The sequence below is a fragment of the Dermacentor silvarum genome, chromosome 10, assembly GCF_013339745.2.
Source record: "Dermacentor silvarum isolate Dsil-2018 chromosome 10, BIME_Dsil_1.4, whole genome shotgun sequence".
NCBI lineage: Eukaryota > Metazoa > Arthropoda > Arachnida > Ixodida > Ixodidae > Dermacentor > Dermacentor silvarum.
Window position 1 is genome coordinate 68,340,445 of NC_051163.1, and position 26,161 is coordinate 68,366,605.

General features: G+C 44.9%; 1 long non-coding RNA gene across 2 annotated transcripts in view; it reads right to left on the minus strand.

Annotated features, from left to right (window-relative positions):
- The window catches only part of LOC119431049 (uncharacterized), a 34,012-nt gene extending 14,109 nt beyond the window's left edge, over positions 1–19,903 (minus strand). Inside the window, exons 1-3 of one of the 2 annotated variants that reach the window (XR_007463822.1) lie at positions 19,805–19,903; positions 18,736–18,913; positions 18,031–18,180 (exon numbers count right to left, since the gene is read on the minus strand). This is a non-coding gene — a long non-coding RNA (uncharacterized LOC119431049). Of the gene's footprint in view, positions 1–18,030; positions 18,181–18,735; positions 18,914–19,804 lie in introns of those variants that run through there. The other variant, XR_007463823.1, reaches the window with a different exon arrangement.
- Between the last annotated feature and the right edge of the window lie 6,258 nt (positions 19,904–26,161).

A 26,161-nucleotide genomic window follows, 5' to 3' on the forward strand; every position in this document is an offset into this window, starting at 1 on the left:
TGTAAATGTCTGCATGCCTTGATTGCGCATGATAATTGTTGGTGAGTCGCTTATACGGTACTTAAAAAAAATAAACCTAACTGCTTTCCGCTGAATCAGTTCTGGTGCATTAATACTGTGTTTATTATGTGGATCCCAGACTGTGCGTGCGTATTCCAATTTCGGCCGAATGAGTGATTTGTATGCATGAAGTTTAGTTTGCGTGGGCGCTTGTTTTAGTTTATGACGCAGAATACAAAGTTTACGAAATGAGGCAGCACATACATTAGAGATTTGTGAATTCCAACTTAGGTTGTTAGTTATTGCCACACCTACATATTTATATTCATTCACTTCAACGAGATGATGAGTAGGAAGATTATTGAGAAACTTCCACCTATGTATTTTCTTGGTTATTTGCATGCATACTGTTTTTTCTTCATTCAGCTGCATGTCCCATTGTTTACACCATGAATAAATGCTGTGAAAGTTAGTACTCAAAAGTTCCTTATCCTCTCGGCAAGCAATCTCCATGAAACAAAATGCAGTCATCCGCAAATAAACGAACTTGTACTGGTTCAGTAACAACGTTAACAATATCATTAATAAAAATAAAAAACGAGTGGTCCCAGTACGCTACCTTGTGGTACCCCGGAAGTAACTGGCAAACGATGCGAGTGGTGACCATTAACAGAAACCGACTGTACGTGGTTTGCCAAGTATGCGGAAATCCAGTTTATTATGAAAGTTGGGCAGCCAATGTATTTTACCTTGTAAACTAACTTTTGATGTGAAACAAGGTCGAAGGCTTCTCGAAAGTCCAAAAAAAATTACGTCAGTTTGGCCAGACTTGTCCATAACACTTGCAAAATTGTGAATTACTGTGGTTAGTTGTGTGACTGTAGAAAAGCCCTTCCTAAACCCATGTTGAAATGAAGACAGAACGTTGTTATCTGTTAAAAACGTGATTACATGATTAGCAATAACATGTTCAAGCATCTGACAGCATGAAGAAGTCAGAGATATAGGACGATAATTTGAAATCAGCGTAGTGTCACCTTTCTTGTGTATGGGCACCACACGCGCCGTTCGCCAGTCAACCGGTAGATCCGCAGAAGATATCGATGCGCGAAAAATGCATGCAAGGAATGGGGCGAGCCTTTCAGCGTAACGACGAAGGAACGCATTCGGAAGCCCATCAGGACCGGGTGATGTTTTAGTCTTCAGGTTAACAAGCATAGCCACAATACCCTTGCAGCGACGCAATATCTTCGAGATCAGAGCAAGATACAGGGGTAAGACTGACTCTTTCAGAAGGGATGGGAAACACGCTGTGGAAATACGAGTTAAAATGTTCCGCAATGGCCTCCTTGTCAACAATTTGAACACCATCAATTTGTATCTCGTCAACAGACTTTTTCTTCTGATTTAAGAAGTCCCAGAACTTCTGAGGGAATTCGTTTAAAAAATTTGGTAGGGTATGTTGAAAATAATGCCATTTGGAACGTTTCAACGCCTCATTAAATGCCGTTCGAGCGGCTTCAGCTATAGTTGCGGCTGCTCCTCATTTTTTAATGCGCTTAAGTTTTCTTTTCAGGTGTAAGACCTCTTTGTCATCCAGGGATTCGATTTTCTTGTTTTCTTTGTTTTGTTTAGTACGAAATTGTCAAGACAGTAAGTGCATATCTGTTTAAATTGATCCCAAAGTATATTAACATCTGAGCCTTGAAAGCTGTTGAATTTTATTTCAAGATAATCCAGAACATTTTCATCCCTGGAACGAGAAAAATGTTTTACAGAAACTATTTCGGAGGGAACAATACAAGGCTTTTCAAGGTTACATGATAACATTACCATTGCATGATCAGAAATACCAGGATTCACAGAGACTGTACATTCTTCAATTGTCCTAGTAACAAAATCAAGATACAAGATTGAAGAGGACGCATCACAAACTCGCGTAGGCTCTGTTACTACTTGTCGCACATCAAGGTTTAGCATATTGTCAAGCAAGAATCCAACATCAGAATATCGATCTGTATTTGAGAATGGATAGCGCCAGTCAACAGAAGGTAAATTAAAATTGCCAACTATCATTGCTTATTTACAAGAAAACGACTCTAAATGATCGCGTAGATCCTTCAGAAATCGAGGTGGTGCATCCGGTGCTCTATAAACAGCAGACAACAATAAAGTGCGCCCTGAACAAAACAACTTCAAAGTAAGACTTTCGTGATTTTCTATCTGACGTAGCAGTGATGCTCGAATGCCATATTTTATCAAGACAGCCACGCCGCCGCCTCTAGTAGGACGGTCACGGCGAAAAACCTGATATGAGGGCGGAAAAACATCAGCGTCATCAATGTCGTCACGAAGCCAGGTCTCCGTGATAACAGCAACATGGGGATCATAATCTAATAGGATGGCTTCTAGTTCGGTTGATTTATTAACGACGCTACGCGCATTTATGTTAATAATCTTCAGTTGACTACTAGACGAACGTGCTGGTCAGTCCATTCCAGAATTACCATGAAACAAAGGAGCCTTTATTCTGGTTTGCGCGTCTTCGTCCCAAATGAAGAGCTCCCCATTTACTCGCAGTTTATCATTAATGAGCGAAACAGTCTTTCTCTGTTGTTTATCACCCTTAGCACTTGCCCATAACAACTTTCTTTTCTGCAATGTCTCACATGAGTAATCATGTTGAATTGATATTTTTGACCCTTTAAGCTTGTGTACGTTCTTAAATACTTCATGCTTCTCATTATAGTCCTGAAACTGAAGTATAATTGGTCTAGTATTGCCTCGTCTGCCTAAGCGGTGAATTCTACCAACAGATAGGCAGGATACCTGTAGTTTTGTTGAAAAGAAGTTTAGAACTTTCTGCTTTAAATCCGAGTCTTTCTCATTAGGATCTTTCTGCATTCCAAAAATAACCAAATTTGATCGTCTACTGCGGTCTTCCAGATCGGTTAGTTTAGATTTCAAGATCTTCATTGATTTTTCGAGTGATTCGACCTGGGCAATTCGTTTTTCTATTTCAAGAAAGCGCAAAGTAAGATCAGACATGATTTTTCCAAGCTGTTCTGATGTTCTCTTAGTGCAGCCATTTCTTCAGCCAGTTTATTTGGCCCTGCCAACAATCCCTTCAGCATTTATGCTGTTGGAGGGCCTGGATTAGTCTCCACATCACCACACAAAAGTAGTGCACACACAGAGAATACGTCATATGCAATCATAATACACTGTTGAGGGCACGACAGGGCATACTTATTGAGGGCATATTTGTGACTTGTAACCCTTGTAGCTAAGACAAGCTTATTGATGCTATTTGATGGGCTAGACAATGAGATTTTCAAGTATTCCTAAGGAAGGGAATAAGATTTCAATTTTCCTCAGGAAGGGGAACGAAAATTGACGGCATCGACTACAAGTATCAGGGGTTCAATTTGAGAAAGTGTTCGCAATAGCCCTGACCCTCACCATATGCCAAAATTGTCACTTTTAGACATATAAATGCTGATTCTTCGGCTTAGTTACTCACGGTTCTTGACTAACTCGTAACCGTCGGCAGATACAACACAATCTAACATATAGAAACGAATCATTGTTACTGACAGGGAGATACAGACGAACGAGGCGACAAGCCAATGTCGATACCCACCAGAACCTTTATCATGGCGGCAGGGTTTGGGGTGCTCCGACGATGGTGATGTGTGAGTTTTTAGATATGGCCAAAGAGCGCCATACACATGGTGATAAGTTTCCAATGAATTGTTTATGAAATAGAGCAATGTACAGTGAATGGTGGATGTAGAATCACCGTCATCATCATTTATTTAGCCTGAAGGACCCTTAACAGGGCCTTACATAAGGGGGGGGGGGGGGGCAGTATTGAAATTACATATAATGGAGCGAATGCTATCCAACAAAGAACCAACTACGTTACAAGTACAGAGCGCACAAGAAAAAACAAGATTTTTGTCATTATTGTTCACCCGTAATGAAGTACGGTAATGAGCAGTGGAAAATACAAGGCCAAAAAAGGTAAAACACAAGGATGGGATGTAGCAAGTAATTAGGAATAAGCTAACAAACGAAGAGAAACTTTATTATAAGAGATTGACACCCAACCAGACAACAAAATACAAGTCAAAGTATACAAAGCATAATGTAAATCAATATCTTCTATTGGACAACGCCAGTAACATAAAAATGGTGCGACAAAAAAATGCGTAGTTAAACTTATTTAACAAAGAGTGTAGTTAAGGACTGCCTGATTTTTTCTGGCTTTCTCTCTAGAGCAACTGCTTCGGGAAGGCAATTCCAATCTTCAATGGCCGCGGGAAGAAAGGATTTGTTGAATGCAAGAGTCGAACCATGAAGGCGTTGAACGCTGTTGGAGTTGAACAGACGGCGAGAAGTTCGAGTGGGTGGCAGTAACAGTGCATAATGCAGGTGAGAAAAGTTGTGATATAGCTTATGGAACAGACTGAGTCGTGAGATTCTGCGTCGTACTGCTAAAGAGGGTAGTTCAAGAGATGATTTAATGTGGGTTGCGCTGACGCGTGTATTATAGTTTGATGAAATAAATCGGGCAGCACGATGTGGACCGACTCGAGAGAGGTAATTAAATAATCTTGGTAGGGGCTCCCAATGGGAGAAGCATATTCGAGCTGGCTCCTAAGGAAGGTTTTGTAGACCATTTTCCTAATTTTAGTGTTCTTTTTAAGTAACCTAGCGACCTTGACGTATCCGCTACAATATTCGAGATATGCTCCGACCATGCCAGTTTACTGTTAATCAGGACGCCTAGGTATCGGTAAGAGCTAGCACGTGATAAAGCTGTAGAATTAAGGGAATACTGAAAGAAAATATTAGTTTTTTTTTTTGCGTGAAACAACCGTGCATTTGCCTTTTGAGGTATTAGGCTCTATCAACCAGCGCTAGCACCACATTTCTATTAGGTTTAGGTCACATTGTAGCAATGATTGATCAAAAATGTTTGAGATTCGACGATATAAAGGCTGTAAATAGGCCTAAAAGCAATCGCTGTAATTTGCGTAAAATTTATAACTATTAAAATGATGACAATGACTGGACATGTGATCAATGACCATGAATGGTTTGTTCTGAAGCGATAATATCATAAAAAATGTACGTGAAAGTAGCACCGGTGCCTCAACAGTGCCCTTGAACGCAAGGTTTGAGAGACATGTGCTCTGCAAAACTGCAGTCGCAACAGCAGCCTCTGAAGAGAGGATGCTCTATGAATGTAGGGCGCTCATAACTCGCAATATATAAGCATCTTCAATAAACTTTAAAGCTGTCCTGTGGTCAAAAACGGTTTTGTGCCAAGGAATATTGCTGGGTGTAGAGGAACGTGTTGTTTGTATGCTAATGGGAAGTATTTTTTTTCTTTGAGGTTCTAATTCCTTGCACTCAATTAAAACATCGATTACAGTCAGTGTCTTGCCACATTTACTACACGAAGGAGGTTCATTACCAGTAAACAGGTGAGAGTGTGTGCCACACGTGTGGCCAATTCTAAGGCGGCAAAAAATTACTTCGTTTTGTGGTGTTTTCGTACTGGGTGGTACTCGCTGTGACTTCATGGCGTGAAGTTTTTTTTTTTTTTGTTGCTTCCGCGTCCCGTAAGTGCTGCCAATAGCTCCTAAGGCTCTCGCACAGGAAAGGCTTCAAGTTCATTGCAGGGACAGCTATAGAGGAGGTGTTCCCCTTCCTTGCAAGGTAAACAGCAGTTTCAACTGCAAGCATATTGCCCTCAATACCTCTGTGGCCGGGTACCCAGCATATAGTGACATGTTGGTTAGATGTATATGCTGTGCATAGCACTGAATAGAGCTCACTGAGCACAGGGTTTTCGTGTTTACGAGGAGACGTCATTGCTTTAACTACTCTTAAAGAGTCAGTGAATATAACAGATTTGTGAAGCTTTGTTTTCATTATATGCTTCCCTGCACACAATAGGGCATAAGCCTCAGCTGTAAATATGCTTGCTTCTGGATTAAGGTCACCGGATTCAGAAAAGGATGGACCGATTGCCGCACAGCACACGCCAGCATGTGACTTTGATGCGTCAGTAGAGAATTTCGGGCAAGAATATTTTGATTGGAGTGCACGAAAGCGTATTCGGATATGTACTTCTGAAGTATGCTTCGAGACCTGAACGAACGATGTGTCACGTTCCATAAGTTGCTATTGCCACGGCGGTAACGGCTTTGCCGGAAGCGTTACACGGTGCACAAGCAGTAGAACACCGAATTTTTCGCCGAGTTTCCTCACCTGCAGTGAGAAAGGTTTTGTTGTCGTAGGTCGGTTATTGAAAAGTGTGGCACACGTAGTATCATTTATGATGGGCTAACGACGATGTTGGCAGTCTGAATTTACTTTCAGAAATTACATTAGGCTAGATGAAACCATTGAAGGCTTAGGGACCACTCATTTGACTCCACATGAAGACTTTGCACAGGGCTTGTCCTGAAGGCTCCGGTTGCCAGGCGGATGCCTAAATGGTGGACAGGATACATCATCTTTAAAGCAATGGGTGCAGCGGACTGATACATTATCGCACCATAGTATATGTGTGAACGAATGAGGCTTTTCTATAAGTTTAAAAACATTTTCTGTCATTGCCCCATGAGGTTTGCAACAATTTTTTAGAATGTTTATTGCCTTTAAAAATTTGGTTTTAAGATACTTTATGTGGGGAATGACAGTCAGTTTAGAGACTAGAATGGTGCCTAAAAACTTGTATTCTGTGTTTACTGGCACGTGCTGTCCGTGTGGTTTCATTTTAGGAACTGCTACTAGCTAGCCCCTCTTTCATGTAAATAGAACACACGAACTTTTATTCGGGTTTAATTTAAAGCCATATTATGTGGCTCATTTAGAAACTTTGTTCAGGGCTACTTGAACATGTCGCTCGCACACTTAAGGTTACAAGATTTATAACCTATCTGTACATCGTCGACGTACACGGAATAAAATATGGCTGAAGGCAAATTATGTTCGGAGCGAGTTCATTTTGACTATGAATAGCGTACAGCTGAGCACGCCTCCCTTAGATAACCCAGTTTCCTGTATGAATTAACGGAACAACCCATTACCTATTTCAACCCGTAAAGTCATCATCATCATCAGCCTTTATTTATGTCTACTGCAGGACGAAGGTCTCCCCCTGCGATCTCCAATTATCCCTGCCTTGCGCTAGCTGATTCCAACTTGCGCCTGCAAATTTCCTAACTTCATCGCCCTACCTAGTTTTCTGCCATCCTCGACTGCGGTTCCCTTCTCTTGGTATCCATTCTGTAACTCTAATGGTCCACCTGTTATCCATCCTACGCATTACGTGGCCTGCTCAGCTCTATTTTTTTTTTTTTATGTCAATTAGAATATCGGCTATCCCCGTTTGCTCTCTGATCCACACCACTCTCTTCCTGTCTCTTAACGTTAGGCCTAACATTTTTCTTTCAATCGCTCTCCGTACGGTGCTGAACTTGTTCTCGAGCTTCTCTGTTAACCTCTAATTTTCTGCCCCATATGTTAGCACCGGTAGAATGAAATGATTGCACACTTTTCTTTTCGACGGCAGTGGTAAGCTCCCAGTCAGGATTTGGCCATGCCTGTCGTATGCACTCCCAACCCAATTTTATTCTTCTGTGAATTTCTTTCTCGTGATCAAGGTCCCCTGTGAGTAATTGACCTAGATAAACGTACTCCTTTACATATTCTAGAGGCTGACTGGCAATCCTGAACTCTTGTTGGAAAATTGCTGAACCGAAAGTTGCTCAAATATTCGCCGTTGATCCTCACTCCTAAGCCTTCCCAGTCTAAGAGCTTGAATACTTCTTCTAAGCATGCAGAGAGAGAGATAGAGAGAAATAAAAGAGAGGAAAGGCAGGGAGGTTAACATTGCATTGGATAGATTGTGTCTCCTTGCCTGACCCCTTTCTTGATAGGTAACTTTCTACTTTTCTTGTGGAGAACCAAGGTAGCTGTGGAATCCTTGTAGATATTTTCTAAGATATTCACGTATGCCTCCTGTACTCCTTGATTACGCAATGCCTCTATGACTGGTGGTATCTCTACTGAATTAAAAGCATTTTCGTAATCTATGAAAGCCATATAGCGAGGTTGATTATACTCCGCAGATTTCTCGATTACCTGCTTAATGAGACGGATATGATTCATCGTAGAATATCGATTCCTGAAGCCAGCCTGTTCTCTTGGATGGCTGAAGTCAAGTGTTGACCTGATTCTATTGGCAATTATCTTGGTGAATATCTTATACAATACTAAAAGCAAGCTAAGGGGTCAATAATTCTTCAATTATTTAACGTCTCCCTTCTCATGGATTAGTATAATGTTGGCGTTCTTCCCGCTCTTTGGTGCACTTGAAGTCGTGAGGAATTGCGTATAAAGGGCCGCAAGCTTTTCAGGTACCATATCTTCTCCATCTTTGAATAAATCGACTGTTATTCCATCTTATCCAGCAACTTTCCCCCTGGTCATGTCTTTCAAGGCCCTTCTAACTTCCTCGCTAGTTATAGAAGGAGCCTCTGTATCCTGTTCGTCACTACTTCGAATGAAAATAGCTTCGCTGCTCTGGGCACTGTACAGGTCAGTATAAAATTCTTCCGCTGCTTCCGCTACTCCAGGCGCATTTCTGCCCTCGCCGTCGCCGCGATGTTCCGTATAAAGTGCAAGGGCGATACCATCGTCCTCGCACGCCGTATACTGCACGCGCGAGTGAAAGCGGGCGACGATGAGCCGACGATGGCGGCTCAATCGCGTGCGTGCAAGGCAGGAAAGCGGGCAGGAAGCGCGCCGTCGTCCGTCGCGCGCTAGACTCCACGGGGAGGGAAGGAGGGGGCGGCGTTGTATACCAGCAGCAACTGCGTATTCTATGGAGCCTACATGCAAGCGCTGGCTTGCATGTAGGCTCCCAAGCGTATTCCGCCGCTGAGCGAACCCTATCTTGAAAGAGATCTGCGTTGAATGCTTTGACGGCTCATACCTTTGTGCGTGGTGCGTTCTCGCCGCTCAGTTTACACTGAAGCGATTGACAGCACGAACAACACTTCGCTCGCTGCTGCCCGGCAGAGACTTTGTGCGCCGATGACTCACACCTTTTTGCGTGCTGCGTGCCCCCATACACCCGCATTGTCGCAAGCCACCTAGGGAGTCTTTCCTCGGTAGTATCCTGGGCACGCGAAGCCCGCGCCTTTTGCCGGATTTGTTCAGCTCGTGCTCGGCGCCTAGCGACGACTTCGGGGTCGGACGACTGGTAGTTGGCCTGCCGCCGCTTGCGTTGCTGCTCCGTCCTCCTCGCTCGGCGCTCGACCACTCGACCACGAGACGGACCCAGTACCCCCGTAACGCACACGCAACCCCTAGCAACTCCCAGAGAAAGTCAACCTAGTGCGCCACCGCCTACCTCCTTCTCCGCGACGCTTCGCCTCCTGTCTCCTGCCCCGCTACGCTGAACGCCACGTAGACTTTCCTCTGGGTGGCGTTGTTTGCCGCGCTCTCAGCGCGCGCCATCGTATTTTAGCCAACGCGGTTTCAAACGTAGCACCGCCGATTTCACTGGTGAGCCATGTACGCTTGCGCGTAAAAACACTTCACCCTGAACACAATAAAGCAAATTCGTTCGAAATCTTTGCCGAAGGGCATGCTCATAATGTGGCGAATGTAGAGTGCATTATCAATGATCAAGCTTCAGCTGCGTAGTTTTGTAATTACCTGTAACAATTGGTTATACTGACTGCTCGTCAGCAAGGGCACTGGAACACATGAGGAGGAGGAATAAACTTTATTTTTGTACAGCAGATTTGTGAGGCCTAGGCCTCTCTACCTAGATGACGGCCTCGAGCCCTTGGGCTCTGGCAGCATCTTCGGCCTGTTGGATTGCCTTAAGTTAGTCTTCCGGTCTAGAGCTGAGCAGCACGGTGTCCCACTGCTCTCTGGTCTTGTGCGTTTTATTCTGCGTGGGTGTCCCAGGACAAGCCCAAACCATTTGTTGTAAGTCCGCCATTTCTTGACAGAATCTGCATCTATCGGTGTAAAGTTCTGGATAGTAACGGTGGTAGGCCACCGGGTTCGGATAGGTTTCTGTTTGTAACAAGCGCCATGCCGTCGCTTGCCGTCTACTTAGCGAGGAGTGTGCCGGGGGAAAACAGGCCCTTTCCAATTTTTAGTATTTGGTGATCTCGGTAAAGCTGGTCATCCGGTCTCTCTCCGTTCCCAATATTTGCGTGTCACCTGCTCGGTCCGTCAGCTCTCGAGCCAGGTTGTTTCCAATTTATAGGGTTTGGTTATTTCGGTAAAGCTGGGCTTCCGGTCTCTCTCCGTTCGCAATATTTGCGTGTCACCTGCTCCGTCCGTCAGTTCTCGAGCCAGGTTGTTTCCAATTTTTAGTGTTTGGTGATCTCGGTAAAGCTGGTCATCCGGTCTCTCTCCGTTCCCAATATTTGCGTGTCACCTGCTCGGTCCGTCAGTTCTCGAGCCAGGTTGTTTCCAATTTATAGTGTTTGGTTATTTCGGTGAAGCTGGTCATCTGGTCTCTCTCCGTTCCCAGTATTTGCGTGTCACCTGCTCGGTCCGTCAGTTCTCGAACCAGGTTGTGCGCTGTTTCGTTCCCGGGAAGGGAGGAGTGTGCGGGTGCCCATATAATGTGAACATCTCGATCTTCACGAAAGTTGGCTAAAATTCTTAGCGCTTCCGGCGAGATTCTTCCTTTTGCATAGTTCTTGACGGTGGTCTTGGAGTCGCTGACTATGACGTTGGCCTCCGTGGAGGCTATTTCCAGTGCTAAGGCAGCCTCCTCCGCCACCTCCGCCTTTCCTGTTTTTACAGTGCCACTAACTCTGGAGTCACTCGTAGCAGAGTTCAAAGATTATTTACCCGGAGAACAAGTACTAACTTTCCAAGCGAGAAGTTTTTAAGGGATCACAAGGGATTGTTAACCTCCATGAATGTGAGACTGAAAGCTGCAATTACCCAGACGAACACACAGAGCGCTGGTTCCACTATTTGTACAAGCAGGGCATGCAGCCTGCTGTTGCATACACGCACCAGATTCTAGGTTCATTAAAGCCTAGGAATAAAACTCTTCTAAATAATCTGTTTTTTTTCTATACACACTATACATAGCTACGTTCCTAACACATACTCAACTTCTAGTCTCTGTTACACCTAGTCACGTAATAAAAGTTGCTCTCTGGGGGTGGCCATTTCCAACCACAATGGGAACACTTCCAAAGATGTATTGCAGGCAAATGGGCCGCCAAAGAGGAAAATCCGTTTGATTAAAATCGTGATGTTAACTCATCGCTCCTCTGCTTCTTGGAAATCTTCTCGAAGCAAAACAACGGCTTTGTTTTATCAACTATTCTCGTTTTCGAAAGACATCATCATCAGCCCATTTTTGCATCCACTGCGGGACGAAGGCCTCTTAACAGTGACACCCAATTACTACGGTCTTGCTCCAGCTGATTCCAAATTGCGCCTGCAAGTTTCCAAATTTCATCACCCCCCCCCCTAATTTTCTCTCTCCCCGGACAACTTTAAACTGACTGGACTCGAGAGCATTCTCTGAGTCAGATACTCGAACCGCGGCTACCTTCTTCACTGGCACAAAAATTTGGAGGAGGCTTAAGCTTCGCCTTTAAGAGTGAAACGCGATAGCATTCAAACGTCCCTGGCTGCTTATCAGGCTTTTTTCGCGTATATTCAAATTACAATCCGACGCTATCACGTCTGCAGGTTGTGGTTAAGTCCTACTTTACGATTTTTCAGACGGATTTTATTTTGAGAAGTTCAATTTTTGTTCATTAATGCCTTGCGCCACGCGAAGGGACTGCCCAGTCGGGGTGGTTCGAGATGATTTGATTATTTCCGCGAACGACGCCAGTGCTTACGCTGATACCGACGCTGACGCCGGATTTTCCGCGACACGGGGCCCTTAACGCTATCGCGTGAAAAGCGATTCGGGCACTAGTACACTACCTGAAGTGCACCGGTTTAAAGGGACACTAAAGAGAAACCGGAAGTTGAGCTTAATTGGTAGATTATCCTTTCACGATCACAGCCATACCATTCTTACTGCAAACAGATGTTTAATAAGCAAGAAAATAGCGAAAAACTCAAGAATAGGTGCTGACGCCCCTTCGAAATTCCCGCACTACGGGATGTGACGTCGGAGATTACAAACGCAGGCCGGTCGCGATTGGTCGAGAGCGATTTATCGCTGTTAATAAAATGCAAGATAAAATACACCTTAAACGTAGATAAACAGCAATTTCCAACTTTTTAAACCGTTTTAAGCGAGGAAGTACAAGTTTAGCACAAAATTAAATAAATAAGAAAAAATGGCATGGTGATACATGCGGCCGTGATAGTTTCGTAGTTTCGTTTTTGGTCAATGCATCGTCGCGCGCGCCTGTTCCGCTCTACGGTGTTTGGTTGCGTGTTGCGTGGCTCGAAAAACGTTGACTTCGCGGGAAACAGCCAGAAAATGCCTCGTGTGTGTAGTGTTGAGAGGCTGTATAAATGGCCCAAGGCGCTTGATCAGGTGCAGCGGCAGTGTTGACTCGATTGTGTCCTTTCATGTGCCGTCGCTCAGAGAGCCCCGGCTCCCCGGCGTTCGCAATGGCTCAGTGCTCTGCCGATGATAAAACGGCAAAAGAGCCAGAGAAACCGATGGTGTGCTCTCTGCATTTCTCGCCCTCGGATTATGTGTATAAACTTGCCCTCGGAAAGTATCTTGGCGTGCCCCAGAGGCCAGTCCTTTCTCGAGCAGCTGTTCCCTCAATGCGGCCTTCATCAAACCTCCTACCGGTGCCCCTGCAGCAGCAAACTGGCGGCTCGGTGAGTGCTGAATGTCATTAAATAAAGCCACGAAATAACCATACCGAGTACGTGCACAACTTTCTACGCTTGTTCTGTCGGGAACATCGTCGCCTGGCGGACCGGACGCTTCGCCTCCCATCGACGAAAACGAAGCTCTGCATTCCGCCGGCGCGGCCGGCGGCTCACCGCCATCCCACGCGGAAACACCTACCGCTCGAGCACAGAGGATCATTTCGCGCTCCGTTTCACTGAATATCGCTGAACTGCAGTTTTGCTTTCCTGGCGAGCTCTTCGTTGCAAGGTTCAGCGGCAGCTACGGTATCCATCGCGGCGAACGCAAACGCAGCGACCATGCATGCAGCCATGATGCATCCAGCCCAGCGCCTCGGCCGTTTACGCAAGCGGTGACGTATCATGGCGCATTCTGATTCGCTGACAGCAATGCAATCTGTGACGACACTGCTTCAGCGCCAAATCTAAGGTGAGAGAAATTGAGGAAGAGATATTTGGTCTTTGTTTACGAATTTCTCCGCTAATAACTCATATTTTTGCACCCAACCAAAACGGCATGCATTCCTGAAGGTCCCTCTTTTATTCCAGCTGAACTTCCTGTTTCTCTTTAGTGTCCCTTTAAGAGACCGCTAATAGTGTCCCTGTGCATCATCCCACGTGTACTCAGTACTCACTCTCTTCCTCTTTTCCTCTTTCTATTCCTCCTTTCCCTTACCCCCAGTGTAAGGTAGCAAACCTGATGCTTGTCTGGCTGACCTCCCTGCCTTTCCTCTCCTTGCTCTCTCCCTCGTTGGACTGCGCCTCTCTTCCCTTAGTACCTATTCTGTAATTCTGATGGTGCACGGGTTATCTGCCCTACGCTATACACGTACTTCCCAGTTCCATTTTTTTTTTTACTCTTAAAGAACCCATGCGGTCTGGAATAAACGCGAGCCTTGCGCATCACTGATGGCCCGTGTGTTACATTCGGGCGTGCCCAACACCCCATATCATGCACTGCTAAAGCGGACAACCGGAGCAGCTATTCCAATAAACTGAGATCACCGGAATACCTGACCAATTAACGAAGTCAGCCGCATAAGCCGGTATTATAAAATGTTGCTGCTTGTGCATTTCTTTATTTATTGGGCGTGCAGGATCTACAAGAAATAAAATAAAAGTCAATTGAAGAAAAAGAAATGTATCGTCTTCCTTCTTTCAGATTTCTGTAACGGATAGCTGTTCATTAAATAATAACCAATAAGACGCAGAAACGGCCAGAGTGATGTAGGTGGTTATTTAATATAGTTTGCGGACAGTGTTCTCTACTTCTGCCTCGAAAACAAGTGAACATTTCACTAAACGTTTCCTCTAAAGACTTCTAAAATGTGCACTGCTGTCATCCAGTCGCTTAACGTTATGCCCACCATTTTTAACAGCGGAGCTGTTGTATAGGTCGATGCTGCGCCGTCCGTCCGTCCATCCGCCGGTGTCACGCAGGTCACGTGACCAGCGGAGGAGGAGAGGCACGCTGGGGGAGGAGGCGACCAATGAGAGGCCGCACTGGGCGCGAGGAGGAGAGGCAATGGGTAAAGAGGTGTTTCTGTGCGACGCGCCCTTTCGGATAACGCGCAACGCGCAGAGCTGCTGTCGACGCCGTCCGCGTGTCCCTGCGTTCGCGCCGAAGGCACTCAGTGTCTGTGATTGCAGGCGATGCCCCTGGCGGCGGCTCGGCAGGTTTCGACCAGAAAATTGGACACTCGTCGAGTCGCGTCTCATGTCGTTGTCTCTTCTCGCCTCGCTACGTTTCAATATAATGTTAGTTAATGTTGTAGTTCCGTGTTTACGGGTGTTCACGCAATTGCATCACGTGCAACACAGGCACATGTAACACTCGGTCTAACACAGCTTAGCTGTTCGACCATCTTCACGGAGTGGAAGGGAGGTAAACATTTTTAGTCGAATAACGGTGCAAGTCACTCCGTTGAGATCTGTCTCAAGTTTAATATGCCCTGTATCGATCTAGGCACGGGTCGACTAGCCACCACGTGCCAAGCCCAGCCCACGTGCTCAGGTGACAGACTTATGTGATGCACGCCCATACGACCACGACTGGGCGAGGTGGGTCTTCACCGCAGGAATCAGGAGATGACGACGAAGGCGGGCATCGTGTTTACGAAAAAAAAAAAAAGATACAACGTGTATTTACGTTATATGCACAGTTTAGTGTCTAGAGTGGTTCTTCTAACATTTCGGTCATGCCGGTTAAATAAGATGTCGCGTATATTGGAGACAACCGAAGGAAAATGCCAAGCAAGGTTGGTTTTCCCATTGTGGTTTGTATCTGTTGTGCAAGTCATCCCAGAGTGTGCCTGTTGTTGCGCAAAATGGAAGAGTTGCGAAGTGGCAGCTTTTGAGTTAGAATAACTCCAGAATCTTTCCACATTTCTAACAACCGGAATGTTATGGGGAAAAGGATGGCGCCAGTCGAGCATATGAAACGGGAAAGGGAATTGGAGCCTGAGATTCCGGAATGAGTTGGAATAGAATGGGCATTTAGTCCAGGAGCAGTAAATGTTGTTTTTAGACGAGACTACAAAACCAATAAAATTTCCGATTAGAATAAATTATATTTGGCTAATTTCACAAGCCTTACCTGTAGCGCAGCGTGCGATGTGCTCGCGAACCGCTTAACATGTGTGGAGCTAGTACGAGTGACACCTGTTGGCTAGTAGCAAAACTGATGCATTCTGCTGTCTGTAATTAGCGTCACGTCTGGGTGTGAAAAAAGCCCCTAATCCTAAATTAGAGGAAAATCGCATAAACAAGATGATGGGAAATATCCCTTATGGAATCCTGAATCATTAAACACTTTTTTTCTCATTATGATGTTGAAGAAGCCTAGAGATTGACTAAGCCCTTCCTCAGTCTCTTCGCTAGCTTGTTCCTATGTAAGGACTAGAGAGGGGATTTAGAGGACGGGACAGCATGACAGGCTGTCACCCCAAATTGATATGTTGCGGAGATCATTTGATCGCAAGAACTGAATTTATTTGAACGTGGTATATTCGTGACTTGTAACGCTTGCTGCTAAGAAATGTTTATTGACGCTGTTTCACGGGCAAGACAATAAGGTTTTCAAATAGAACCAGAGGCGTGGTGCTCCCATTTTGCTAAAGAAAATGGGGGGGGGAGGGGGGGGGCAGACGGCCTCGCTCGGGGGAGGGAAGGAGGTTCATGTGGAAACATAACTAGCGATGCACTGAAATAGCCACACAAATTAAGTCAGTCATCCTGGTGATCAAAGTTTGGAAGATTCTTCACGCATGGATAATTCGTTTGTACAACCAGATTCTCCTTGTAACAGCCGGTAATTGGGGCTGCCTAATGTTTGCGGCCAGGGGGGGGGGGGGGGGGGGGGGGGGGGGGCGAGAGCACACCTGTTACTTCATGATTGAGGCATTTTTTTTTTGTAGAACTAAAACGTTTATTGGAAAAGGAAGTGCATATCTTGTGTGGTAAACACTTCATGAAAACGGAAATACTCATTGCACTCGTGCTAGTGAAGTAATGTTCCTAAAGTATTGGTACTGTATTGACCAAGCATGAACTCGACCAAGAATATGCACTTGCTCCATCGCCCGAGTGCTCACGCTATGCTTCTTTTTAGGGCTTCTCCTAAAGTTTTCACCACACAATGGCACAGAGATTTGTGCCGGAAACACAATTGAATAATCACGAAAAAATAAACATTAGATACTCGAAAGATTACAGACGAAACGCGTTGCAGAGATTAGAGCCCACAAAGCGAGCTGGAATGTTCTTGTGCGGAAAACAAGCGTTTAACAGTATTTGAAACGTCGCTAGGACTTAAATATATGTTTTAGTTACTAGGGACGCACGGCGCATGCAGTAACCAATTTAAAGAAAGTGTTTGATTTGCTGGATTTCGAGGAATTAAATTGATCACCTCATCCACTCCAGGAGTGGGAATATGTTCCAACTATAAGCATTCTAAGGATTTTAAAGGAGTGGAATTAGCCGGAATCTCCACTCTCCGGAATGGAATGGAAGGCCCCACTTCACAACTCGGCACAATGGTGGTGCCAGAGTGACAGGAAGCCTTGGCCATTGTCAAAATACTGAGCGAGGGTGCACAAAATGTACTTCACAAGACAAGTTTGCCTTATCGTAGTTTTGGAATTCCATCGGCGCCACCTTGGAACGTGGTGCTTCTCACTAGACAAGGAAAGTGATGACGTTGTCTCAAAGATGAGAACGGGGCTTAGCTCGATAAAGGAAAGTGAGCCGCAAGCGTTGCCTGGAAGTGCAGCGCCGGATTCCAGGCCGGTCATAACAATGCTGAAAGCTGCTGGACGCTTCAGCTGGGGATCAGTTACAAGGACGCAGGTGTCTCCTGCTGCAGCAGCCCACCTCTCGCATCGACAGCGGAAGAGCTACTTATGATTTGAAAGGTTGGGCCCAGGAAACAAGGACACAAATGAAAAGAACAGAACACAAACACCAGCGTCTTTGTTCACAAATCCTTCACGAATTTTGCATTCCCGAATCAGAAATACTTTCCAACTCCTTTAGCTTGATTTTTTCTAGCCTACTGAACTAGAGGCACCTGTCTTCGTACATGTTAGCAGAGACACATTTCAATTAGGGACCTAATTTATACGATATGGTTCGTAGATTGGGCACCACAACCAGAAAAATGGTAAATCTCTTTTGTGACTGCTTTTTTTATTTGTGTGTGTGTGTTTTGTCATCGTCTGTGCTGAAGAACGTTTCACAGCAATCAGTGAGTGTCTTTATGGACGTGTAAACACTCTCGACGAAAGAGCTTCAACGATACAATCATTCGTGCGAAACTAAAGTCTTTGCGGAGGCATGGAAATGCAACTAAGCGTCTGTCCTCGTTCAGGCATAGAAAAAATAAACGAAGACCACTAAATATATACTACGAATACAGCGTAAACGACCAGGCTCGAGTGATTTTTTTCATACTTGGTTTGCGCTATCCATTAACACGAGGAAACGGATCCAACAACTTCGCTGTCGTACTTCGTCACATTCCAAATGAGCGAGTCAGAAGTCTGAAAATCAGGTTAAAATGGTTTTTATTTCACAATCATATTTCCAGAAGGAAGAAAGCCTGGTGTTAGGACAGCGAACATCGTTGGGTTCTCGATGAATGCAGGACAGCTCAGTGAGCAAGTGCGGCTAGAAGTTGAACGTGCAGAGATGACGAGGCAGTGCTTCACAGACGCCAGTGGCAGTGGACAGTGGAATGAGTTAGCCAGGTGAAGTTGCTTTCGAAGAGATTACCTGAAAAATTAGAGCAATTATCAGGAACAGTACACAACTCAAGCTAGTTTCAGGAATCACTATTTGCACACATGAATATTTCTGGACTTAGCAATAGTTTCACTTCATATTTGCTCACTATAAATGCGAACGCACGCACTTCTATCTCTCACCATTCAGCATAACTTAACATGGAATCATGAACATAATTACCGTCTCCGACGCTGAGCATGCAATCACCAACAACGCGGCAGTCATGACGGCCTACATCATTGTGCTGGACGTTTCTGCTTTATCTGGAGCATGCACAAGTTCAAGAATTATCTCAATTATATGTGAGCAACCTTACAGATTCGGTTGTGACGCCAGCTGGGAGCGCTTTTCAGCTAATGCTTATTTCCACAAAGTGCTTCTCCCTCGGTCAGAGATACCTTTTTCTTGGAGACCAGCTAATGTCCCTTAGAGACAGTTCAGTGAAACCATCTGGAACCTCTAACAGCAAGTGATAAGGCTATCTAAAATAATTGCAGATGTTATGAGCTTACGTCTGGCACAGCGATTCTGTGCGTCGCTCACCGTGAACTGTTGCTGCGCCGGTTGTGGTTTAAGCTTAGCGCCCGTAGTAGTAGTGCGGGTAGTAGGCGCCGTAGTAGCCGGCGTAAGGGTAGCCGTAGTACAGGCTGTCTGCGACGTAGTACTGTGGTGCTGCCACAGTGTAGGAGACAGCGAACAAGGCCAGCATGGCGAGGAGGATCTGGGGAAAGAAACCATAGTTTCTTGTAAAAAATGAAATAGCAAATTCCTGCGATCTCACCAACCTATATGAAGAGGGCGTAGCCGTTTCAGCAAACTTAATTTCGCCCTATAGCCAGCATCTGTCCCCAGAAGCCTTAATTGTAGGCGTTGTTGATCATACCATGTCCACGCAAGAGCTCTGAGACAAATCTAAATGAGAGGTTAAAGCCTGAGCCCTTCAACCAAGCGGAATTCATCAATTTATGTCGAAATCTGAACCAGTCAGCTGTTTTGCGCAACGTAGATATTGTGGTACCTCCAACACTACCAATGGGTCAAATCCACAATGTCATGCCATAAGATACTGCAGGACATCCTGATTTGTTTACAGTGTATAGTGCATCCACAACACACACACACATACTTTGCTAAGACGTTCTAAAGCGCCTGCAGACACGAGTTCATAAGGACGTCGCCTATTGCTCTCTCATAGCCATCATTGGCGAGACTGCAATACACAGACCCAATGCTTTTTGTTCCTGGGTAAACTTTGAAATCTTCTTCCAGCTAAGCTTTTCTGCCCAGCCCATTTACTGCAGGAAAGAAAAAGGAAAATAAATTGTTTCTTTACAGTTACGTTCTCGCCTCGCCTATGAGTGAAAGTGAATATTGCCGGATTTCTGCGACCAAGTATCAGGGTTTCCATCTGAAAAAGAGTTCGAAAGTGCACCGACCCTCGCCACATCGTCACTTCTAGATTAAAACGGCTTCATTCTTCGGCTTAAATCGTGGTTCCTGACTAACTCGTACGAGTACGCAAATGTAACACAATGTAACGTACATAAACAAGGCTTTGTCACTGACACGAAGATACAGACGAACGAGGCGACAAGCCAACGTCGGTACCCACCAGAACCTTGATCATGGTGGCTGGGTGCGCGGTGCTCTGAGGGCTCGAGAGAAGAGGCTGTGTGATGAGGTCGGTGTCTGTGCCTCCTCACCGGCACGGCCGCCGTTATATACGGGTTCGCTCAAGGCGACACCTCCACTTTCGCGCACCACGATGGCCCGGCTCCGTAATTGCGCAAGGGAATCGTTCGCGCGCTAGTGCTCGCAAGCGACACGGAAAAAGATGGGCAGGAACGCATAGCAGATTCTCTTGCACCCGTACTCAGGCAGTCACTCAATCCCCAGATTTTCCTATCGGTGTTTTATTTTCGCTGTCTCTTTTGGGTGAGGCGCGTATATCCCGCTAGCAATACAGGCGATGAAGTATCCATGTGCTATATGTACATTGTAGCGATTCTTCAACTTGCCTCATTTGGTTTCTAGCGCCACGTGCAAGAATGGGATGTAGATATTCTTGTGAGTGCAGTATACCACGTTGCGCTGCCCGATGATCGCACTACCACACATAACCAAAGATGTGAGGTAGGTGGTTTTCTTCAATGGTGCCAGCAATGCATCGTGTAAACGGATGACGTAGAAAAAAAAGATAAATTTTTGAAGCGGGCGGTGGCGCTTCAAGCTCTGGTTTGCTAATCTGCAAAACGACATATGAAGATACGCGTTTTTGACGAGGCTCTGCTGGTAGTCAAAGAATCGCTGAAATAAATCACTACATGAACCTCTCTTACTTAAACAGTTTAACCTGCACGTAAGAAAGCGAATTCGCAAAATGCTCCAGCTGACACAAACACAGAGGCAAGGACAAGCGCTCAGCCTTGTCTGATTATTCAAGCGCTGTTCCAGTTCGCTCCATTGTTGTTGCGGATCTTTCCCTAATTCCTCTAACTTAGTAGAAAACATCTCGCGCATCCTCTCCCTTACACTTAACAACCTAAACAGCGCAGGCCCACACGCCCACATTAACACAAATACATTTTTCTCAAATTCTTTAAAGGCCGAAAACAAAACTCAACTCAACATTCTGTTTTACTTCGCATTGAGCTATATTACCAGCGCGAACTCATCGCCTACTCTAGCCAGTCAGTGTGGGCCTGAATGCGAAATAACATAGCGGCACGGTTTATAGCTTCTTTTCATTACCGATAGAAATAAAGTAACAATATTTGCAGGCAGGAAACGCTGCCAGCTTGTCGTCACTGTCACTGCTGTACCAAAGTACCACCGTGCGAACACAATAGATAAGTTCATTTACCCCTTGCTACCATAATGGTCCTTTTGGCTTCTGTGGTGGGCCCTCAAGATTCCTTCTGCGAATTGTTTACTCTGGGGACATCCTCCATGAGTGTGGGATTGAAAGCTGCAATAATCCACATGACCCCACACAGGATTGGTGTCATTGCTTGTACCAGCACAACGTCATCCCCGCTGTGGCGTACACGCACCAGATTCCATATTCCTTAAAGCAAAGAAATAAAACTCTACTAAGTAATCTATTTTTACAGCGAATATGTTATAGGCTAGGTTCCAGCAGATCGCGTCCGGCAACGGAAATAGATAGACTGGAAGTAGATCAACAATTTCAGACGCGTCGCGCCACCGTGTGGCGTCGTATAAAAACGCCGGGATGGCGGCGTTTTTAAACTTCGGGATCGTAAAACATGGAGGAAGGAAAAATATAGTTACTTTTCATTTTTTTTACTTCGCTATGTCTTTATGATGTTTTATGTTGAAACTTTTTGTCATCAAAAATTATGTATGCCCACTCCTGCTTAAGGCCTGGTACCCAGGCTAGCAGTATGGAATAAATAAATAAATAAATAAATAAATAAATAAATAAATAAATAAATAAATAAATAAATAAATAAATAAATAAATAAATAAATAAATAGGAGGGAGCATTACGTCACACAGCCAACCTTGGCAAGCGAACGTTCCGTGTAGCCAGCCGTGGTGGTCCAACACGTGACCTCTTGGTAGAGATCACGGAGAATCGAGATTTGCCGAGACGTTTGGCTACCGGTAGTTTTATTCGGTGCGTGCTCGGCCGGCAGCTGCTTACATGCAATAAGGAAAAATATGTTAGTTAGTTAAGTTGGATTTATTGGCGCAAAAGCGGCTACGGCTATGCTGCGCCAGACACAGGATGATAAAATTTCCTTTGTAGATGGAGCATACACTTTAATTAAAACTTACTTAAAAACCCTGTTTCGTCAAAGAAACTTAACACGTCAGTCAGAGATACCAGTGCATCATCTCCTAATAGCAACATCGGGTGAAGTGGAGTGTGTGACTTATAAAAAACTCGGAAGTACTTTTTCCTAAGCATTTCGAGATGCTGACATGTGATTAAAATGTGTATTACTGTTAATGGTTCATGGCATTTATCACATGTCGGTTGTTCCTCCTCTGTCAAAAGGTAATTATGTGTCATGTGTGTGTGGCCTATCCGAAGGCGACAAAGTATTACTTCGATGAAACGTTCTTGATGATAGCATGTCTTCCACTCTCCAAAGACAGGTTTAATAAGTTGAAGTTTGTTGTTATCTTTCAATTTCCATTCGCGTTGCCAGTTTGAAAGGAGTGCCTTGCGAACTGCTTGAATCCCGTCCCTAGCAGGTATATTAACTTTTGAAGTATTCATATATTTTGCCGTTGCTGCACATTCCTCCGCCTTTTCATTTCCTGGGATCCCCGCATGGCTTGGCACCCAGCAGAAACGAATAATCTGGCCTTCACTTAGATGTGTTAGTGTGTTTAGGATATTGCCAATGATGGGTTCGTATTGTGATTGCATATTCAGGGCTTTAAGTGCACTTAAATAGTCTGTATAAATTACAGATTTTTTCGTGTTTAGTGCTTATAATCTTTTGTACTGCCATCCATAAGGCATAACACTCAGCAGTGAAAACTGATACAAACTGTGGTAGTCTAACTGTCTGTTCCCACGTACCTTGAACCACGCTGCTTGGGCGTCTTCGAGCCATCGGTGTAAAATTCCGTGTAAGTGTCGTATGTGTCTTGCACTGTGCGAAATTCCTGTAGTATAAATTCACGAGGCATATCTTGTTTTTTTAGATGCGTTAACGAAAAATCTAGAAATTTTGTGAAATCGTTCCAAGGTGCTAATCTGGTTGGTCTTTGCATGACAGAAAGCGTTTCAGTAGGGACATTGTAGTTGAGTACTTTTTCTTCAAATCTATGTATAAGTGGTTTTATAGCATTTGGCTTGTTCATGTAGTGTAGTCGTTTCTCGCAGTGTGTGATAATGTTGTGGCAAATGTGGTCTGGCGATGAGCGAACTCTTAGAACGTATGTCAACATGAGTTGCGTTCTTCTGTGGTCTAAAGACGGCTCGTTGCTCTCGGAATACAACCTGGGAACGGGTGAGGTCCTATAGGCACCGGTTGCTAAGCGTAGTCCTTTATTATGAACGGGATCTAACCGCTTAAGGTACGATTGTCTGGCTGAACCATACGTTATGCACCCGTAGTCCAATTTGCTATGTACCAAGGAACGATAAATATGAAGGAGGCATTTGCGGTTAGAGCCCCAGTGCTTCCGGGACAGGACTTTCAGGACATTAAGGGCCTTATTTGTTTTAACCTTTAGGTTGTTAATGTGTGAAAGAAAATTTAGCTTTTTATCGAATATTACCCCTAAGAACTTTTGCTCTTGTTTGACTGGCAGTACTATTTCATTTAGTGTTAGGGTGGGGTCAGGTTGTAAGCCCCTCTTCTGAGAAAACACCACGGCAACAGTTTTTTCGGATGACAAACGGAAGCCGTTTTTATTAGCCCATAGTGTCAATTTGTTTAGGGTGATTTGAATCTGCCGTTCACACGTTGTCATGTTAGATGCGCGGAAAGCAATCTGGAGGTCATCAACGTAAAGAGAGTGCATAAGAGTAGAAGGTATGACTTTGTTGACAGAATTCATTTTGACAACAAACAGTGTTGTACTTAAAACACAGCCCTGAGGCACACCGTTTTCCTGGGTGAATACGCGTGAGAGAACCCTACCAAGACGCACCTGAAATGTTCGATCGGACATAAAATCAGATAGGCACTTGAGCATTCTGCCCCGAATCCCTAGGTCTGCCAAGTCCCTCAAAATGCCATAGCTCCATGTGGTATCATATGCCTTCTCCAAGTCGAAAAAGACAGCTGGGCAGTGTTGTTTGTGTAAAAAGGCATTGCGTATTTCATGTTCAAGTCGGACAAGGTGATCAGTTGTAGAACAACCCTTTTTGTAACCACATTGATGTATGTTTAAGGTATTTTCTATTTCGAGGGTGAAAGTTAGCCTGGTGTTCACAACACATTCGTATGACTTTGCCAAACAGCTGGTGAGAGCAATGGGGCGGTAACTGCTGGTGGATGTAGCTGGCTTTCCAGATTTTAGGAAAGGTATGATTATGGCGTTTTTCCATGCTTTCGGCATTTCTCCAGTTTCCCAAATCTTGTTAAAGAATTTTAGTAATGCTTTGATAGATGTTTGTGACAAGTGGGCAAGCATGGTGTAGTGAATACGGTCCATACCAACTGCAGTTTTCTTTCCAGCAGAAAGTACGCTATTTAATTCTGGGAGTGTGAGGGGAGCATTGTACGGCTCATCAGAAGCACCTGTTGTTGGTAATCTTTGTTTTTCAGCAGAGTTTTTGTATGTTAAAAAAGTTGTCGCAGTTTCACCCGAAAGGCGAAGCATCAATTGCGATAGCAACTTAGTAGAGAGCTATACGGAGTAATGATATTAGCTTTATGAGCTGTATAAACTTGGACATGCAGCAGCGCCGGCAACACGCAGAACTGTTGTCGACGCCGTCGGCGTTTTGCCCGAGTTCGCTCAAAACGCGTGCAGCGTTGGTGACTGTTGCCGGAGCCTTTGATATAAATAGGCACTTGGTGCCGCAGCTAAACGTCGCCTCCCTTCCCCCCCCCCCCCCCCCCCCCCCCACGGCCTTTCGTGCGTCAGAAGAAGGCGCGTTTGCTCTACATATATGGTGATTGTAAAGGAGGAAAGAGACGCCTACTTCTGCAGCCCTTAAGGGAGCACGGCACAGAACGCGCGTTTGTTCTCCGCCGTGCGTTCACTCCCCGTGAAAGCGCGCGTCCCTCGCGCCCTTTCACTCGCACATACAGCGTTCGGTGGCGCGCGGCGACGATTTCATCTCCATTGACGTCATACGGAACCTCACGGCGACGGCGACGCCGACGGCAGAAATCTGCTTTGGAGTGTCCATATAATTGCTATCGCAATAAAATGTGTCCGTGTAGTTGGCTGAACTTGATACTTTGTAGAAGTGTTCCCCCAGAATGTTTGCTTGTTCGTCGAGTGTTGTTTGTGTACCAGGATTTGAGAGTAAGGGAATTGTGTAATCCCCTTTGAATTTCTTTACCTGTTCCCACATGCGTTTGGAGGAGACTGAACTGTTAATTGAGGAGACGTATTCCTGCCAAGAGTTTTTTTCAGCTTGTCTACGGATGTATCGTGCATGGGCTTTTTTCTGTTTGAAAATAATTAGGTTTTTATATGTCGGGTATCTGCGAAGATTGCCCCAGGCCTTATTCTGTTCTTTTTTGCTTTGGAACATTCCTCTGTCGACCACGGGTTTAGTTTCTTTCGATATTGTCCTGTAGATTCGGGTATGGCTCTTTCAGCTGCTGTAAATGTTTCATTAATTTCATCAATGCCTAGATCGGCTGAAAAGTTTTCTTCTAGTTTGGCAGCTTCTGTAAAAAGCGTCCAGTCTGCCAGTTGGAGTTTCCAACGACGCGGCCTGCAGGTGATGATGGGTAAAGTTGATGACAGTTTAATTATGGCAGGTAAGTGGTCACTGCCGTATGGATTGTCCAACACTTCCCAGCTAAAATCTATAAAAAGAGAAGGTGAACATAAAGATAAATCAAGACAGCTAAAATTACGTGGTGTAGGTGAAAAGTAAGTAGGTGCTCCCGAGTTTAAAAGACAGATGTTGTTAGATAGAATAAAATCTTCTATGAGTTGTCCTCTTTGGTCAGTCTTCTCACTTCCCCAAAGAGTATAATGAGCATTAAAATCTCCTACAATTATAAATGGGTCTGGTAGATGTTCTATGAGTTTTTCAAGTTCTTTAAGGCTTACACTTTCGTGAGGTGGGATGTATATAGAACAAACTGTCAAAGTTTTAAAAGAGAGAATAGTGACGGCAACCGCTTCGAATGGAGTATTCAGTTTAACTTCACGGGTGGGAGTGCCGCCTTTCACGACAACGGCAACTCCTCCACACAGTCGGCTAGTGATTGCCCGGTCTTTTCGAAAGACAGAAAAGCCTTTCAAAATATTCTGATTTTGGGGGCCTAGATTTGTTTCTTGTAAACAA